We start from the raw sequence: 3,689 nt of genomic DNA, 5'->3' as shown, positions 1-3,689 counted from the left end.
AATATATGATCATTGTATTGGTGCGAGGAGGGAACATGAAGGACACAAACTTGGCCGAGAGCCACTCTTTCTCGTACGAACAAAATGTCAAGCTCAACATGCTTTGTGCAATGGTGCTGTATTGGGTTTGTGTAGAGGTAGACGGCACTGACATTATCGCAATAGACAATTGTTGCTGTTGTAAGAGAGCAATGGAGCTCTAGAAGATTACAAATCCATGTTGTCTCGGCAACTGCATTAGCAACACCACGATATTCAGCTACAGCGATTGAGCGTGATATGGTTGGTTGTCGTTTGGATGACCAGGAGATGAGATTGTCCCCGAAAAACACACAAAAACCTGAAGTAGACTGATTAGTGTTTGGACAGCCGGCCCAATCTGCATCGGTGTATGCTGTGAGTGTTTTCGTCTTTGATGAATAAATGTGTAACCCTTGAGAAATGGTGCGCTTGAGATAACAGAGGATGCGTTTCATGGCATTGAAATGAGGCTCATGTAGATCATGCAAAAATAGGCAGATTTGTTGGACGGCATATGCGATATCTGGTCGAGTGAATGTGAGATATTGGAGTGCACCAGCGAGACTTCGATAAAGAGTTGGATCTGCTATGGGAGGCCCGACATCAGCTCGTAGTTTGGCGGAAGTGTCAACAGGTGTAGTACAAGGTTTGCAATTGGACATGTTGGCTTGGTGAAGGATGTCTGCGGCGTACTTTTGTTGATGCAAGAATATACCGTTGTTGTCCCTTGATAACACCAGATTTTGACCATTTTTATGGATCATTTTAATATCTTATGCAGGTGTTTTAACTCTGTTTTCAATGGTTTTAAGTGATTTCTATGTTTTAGAGTTTTAAGAGACTTTTCAGGAAACTTTGACTAAAGATGTGCAATTTGGAACAAATGAGCAATTTTGGATAAATGCAGACCGTTAGAAGTATGATAATCGATGGAGACTTTTTCACCGTCTGATCATCCCCAAAATTTGAGACAACATAGAAGAGACAACCAGATTTCTAATGCAATTGGTTTGGAGACAATCCAACGGTTAGATCTTCAGATATTCCCGATGCACTAAAGATAGAAAATGCAGTCTTGAAGGAGAGCATAGGCCACGACTGCGGCCAGACCATGATTCCCCGCGGTCAGGACCACCGCAACTGCGGCCAGACAACGTTGACGTCCGAAGGTGACCTAATTCAAGCCCAAGTCCAGCCCACTACTCATTCTTCCAACCCTAGACGTTTCCAACGAATTAGAAGGCTATATATACTCGTTTTAGGTCATTCTAATGACCAAGTCGTGGAGAGAGAGCAGAGAAGAGCCGCATACCTTCGGAGTTGCCATCTTCGAGAGAAGAAGGAGTCACCGAAGGATCTATCATCGATCTCCATCTTCATCTTTGTTCTTCGTTCTTTACCTTTCTCTTATTTAATTTTCAGCAAACTACAATACTTGTGTGATGTTTTTATACACTATGATTGAGTAATTTCCTTGATGGGTTTTAAGGGATTTTTCAAAGGGATTCGTGGATTGATTTCTGGTTTGTTAGATTAGGGTTTATCTTTAGAGTTCTTCGTCTAAGTTTGCGTTTCGTTTATGTGGCTTGGATCGATCATCTAGCTACTGCGATTAGGTTGATTTACTCACCGAAAGTGTTGTTGAATCGATTAACCCTATTTAGATGAAAAAATTCTCTTAGACGGCGTGAGTCGATCTAAAGCGTTTTGTGAAATTATCAAACTAATTTGTCTAGACACTTAGAGAACTGAATGAAAGTTTAGTAAATCTGAGTGAATGGATATGTGATTAATACTACGTGAGTAGGTTAGTCTGGGTTTAATTCTCTTGGTAGCTAGTCTATGATTCCCGGCGAATTCCCTAACGCCCAACACCTTCTCGTATTGATTTGATCTTATTGTTTACTTATTTTTAACTCAGTCCTCATCTCAATTAAATTCGTATTGCAGTTACTTGGTCTTCAGTGGATCGACCCCTACGTACTACAACGTACATCTATGCGCTTGCAGAAAACTATGGTTAAAACCTGAGCACATCAAGTTTTTGGCGCCGTTGCCGGGGACCTTTAACGTTGCCTACGAGTTTCAGGTCAGAATCGAGTCTAAGGTACGTTCTCTTGTTCAATTTTGAAAAGAAAAAAAAATTTATTATTTTATATAAAAATATATATACATATATAAATTAATATAAAAAACGAAAAATATATATAAATCTATATATATACATAACTAAAAAATATATTAATTATTTTATAAAATTATATATATATATATATTAACATTAATTTTTTTATATATATAAACTAAAAAAGGCAAAAAAACGAAAAATATATATATATATATTAATTAATTAATTAATCTTTTTAAAATTTAAAATTAAAAAAAAAACCCCACACACACACACACCAACACACAAAAATTAGAGATGAGCGATAACAATAGACACTTGCAAGGTTTAGATATGCTTAGAGATAACCACCACGTCCAGCAAAACGTTAATGAACACGTTAGGTTCCAAAATGCTCCTCGCTTAGCTCTAAGAGATTATAACACTCTGTATGCTTTCTATGAGAACCTTTCTCCCATTAGTCTATAACCCATCAACGTAGACTATGAGATTAGCCCGAAGCTCATAAACTTGGTCAAGCAGAACCGGTTCCATGGCGATGCATCGGAGAATCCTATGGATCATCTCGAAGATTTTGAAGAAATCTACAGTACCAAGCAATCTATCGGAGTTCCTGCAGATTACATAAAGTGCAAGTTGTTTCCATTTTCTATTTGTGATAAGGCATGTGCTTGGTTCAAGTCTTTGTCTCCTGGTTCACTCGAATCATGGGACGAATGCAAGGCTGCCTTCCTTAACCATTTTTTACACCACCTCTAGATCAAACTTCTTTAGAGACAATATTTATAGGTTCCAACAAAAAGGAGGCGAACCTTTTCATGAAGCTTGGGATCGTTATAAAGGGTACATTAGAGAATGTCCTCACCACGGTTTTACAGAGACATGCATCTTGAACACTTTCTACGAAGGTCTTGAATGCACATCTAAGGCACCTCTTAATGTAGCAAACGATGGAAACTTCATGACAAGGACTGTGGAAGAAGCTTACATCTTGATTAATAATTTTGCTGCAAGCAGCAGAAACAATTGTCCTGATCAAGGAAGAACATCACATTCTACTTCCCATGATCATAATGAGATTGAAGAACTTAAAGCATTGGTGAAATTGTTTCTCCAAAATCAGCAGCGTTCTGTTAATGTCTGCAAAGCAGTTAATGCAGCTGAGATTAATCATCAACTTGGAGCATAAGATCACGCCCATATGAATCTCCAATCTGCTCCAAAATTATCTCCAACCTCTCAAGACAACAAGCTCGAGCTTACGGTGCAACCACTTCTTATGAACCTGCAAAGATTAGCAGACGATGTGGATATAAGAGTGGACTGCTTATACACTGATCTTAATGGTAAATTTGAAGCTCTTTCCACTCATGTTGATAGCATGGACGTGCAGCTATCGCAAATCATAGATAGTTCAAAAAGCACCGAAGCTATGGAGAGACGAATCGCTGAGGTACATGAAGAAATCGCCCAAGACATCCGCAATCTTGAGCTTAAGTTAGACAACATGAATGATCTTGGGTACAAGTTAGACATCATG

General features: G+C 38.6%; 1 non-coding gene across 1 annotated transcript; it reads right to left on the bottom strand.

The window, feature by feature from the left end:
• Positions 1-2,911: 2,911 nt before the first annotated feature.
• LOC112084851 lies at positions 2,912-3,022 on the bottom strand. The gene has a single exon (XR_002898509.1). It is a non-coding gene; the product is annotated as a small nucleolar RNA R71 (small nucleolar RNA).
• Positions 3,023-3,689: the final 667 nt, after the last annotated feature.

This window comes from Eutrema salsugineum, unplaced genomic scaffold, assembly GCF_000478725.1.
Source record: "Eutrema salsugineum unplaced genomic scaffold, Eutsalg1_0 scaffold_4, whole genome shotgun sequence".
In the NCBI taxonomy this organism is placed as follows: Eukaryota; Viridiplantae; Streptophyta; class Magnoliopsida; order Brassicales; family Brassicaceae; genus Eutrema; species Eutrema salsugineum.
Note: the sequence above shows the minus strand (reverse complement) of the source record. Positions and strands in the feature narration are given on the sequence as shown.